This window comes from Chrysochloris asiatica, unplaced genomic scaffold (genome assembly GCF_000296735.1).
Source record: "Chrysochloris asiatica unplaced genomic scaffold, ChrAsi1.0 scaffold00115, whole genome shotgun sequence".
In the NCBI taxonomy this organism is placed as follows: Eukaryota; Metazoa; Chordata; class Mammalia; order Afrosoricida; family Chrysochloridae; genus Chrysochloris; species Chrysochloris asiatica.
This window is the reverse complement of record NW_006408633.1, coordinates 10,682,957-10,684,018: the sequence shown is the minus strand read 5'-3', so window position 1 is coordinate 10,684,018 and position 1,062 is coordinate 10,682,957.

The following is a 1,062-nucleotide window of genomic DNA, read 5'->3' as shown; positions in this document are numbered from 1 at the left end:
GCTCCCTCCTGACAATATATCTGAAGTATGGGAGATGAAGTGTAGCCATCCTGGCCTCCAAGGAGCACTCTGGCTGCACTTCTTCCAACACAGATCTGCTGGTTCTTTTAGCAGCCCATGGCACTTTCAATATTCTCCTCCAACACCATAACTCAAATGCATCAATTCTTGTATGGTCTTCCTTATTCACTGCCCAGCCTTCGAATGCATATGAGGTTATTGAAAATACCATGGCTTGGGTCAGACGCACCTTGGTCCTCAAGCTGACATCTTTGCTCTTCAACACTTTAAAAAGGTCTTGTGCAGCATATTTGGCTCTAATTATTGGTGTGTAAATTTGAATAATAGTGGTATTAACTGGTTTTCTTTGTAGTCATATGGATTTTATCCTGTCACAGATATAGTGTTATACTTCAAGATAGAGGTTGCAATGTTCTTTTTGATGATGAATGCTACACCATTCCTCTTGTATTTGTCCTCTCCAGCATAGTAAACCATATGATTGTCAGATTCAAATGGAAAATACAAGTCTACTTCAGATCACTAATGCCTAGAATATCAATCTTTATATATTCCATTTACTTTTTTTACAATTTCCAATTTTCCTAGATTCATACTTCATATATTCTATGTTCTGATTATTAATGGGTATTTGCAGCTGTTTTGCCTCATTTTGAGTTGTGTCTCATCAGCAAATGAAGGTCCTGAAAGCTTTACTCCTTTCACCTCACCATAGTCAACACCATACTGAGCAGTTGTAATTTGAGTGTATTTCCCAATTGTATTTTGAGTACCTTCCTGCCTGAGGGGCTCATCTTCCAGCACTATATCTGACAATTTTCTTGTGTTATTTGTAGTGTTTTGTTTTGCCTAATTATTTGTGTGTAAGTGCATGTATGAATAAAATTAGACATTGGATGCTCTTTTTTTTTTAAGGTTTTTATTATGGATTGAGTAAAAGTTTACAGGGCAGGTCATCAGTTTTTACATTTAACAAATCATACACCTTATTTCATTACAATGATTATAATCCCCTCCATGTACCATCAGTAAACAGCAGTT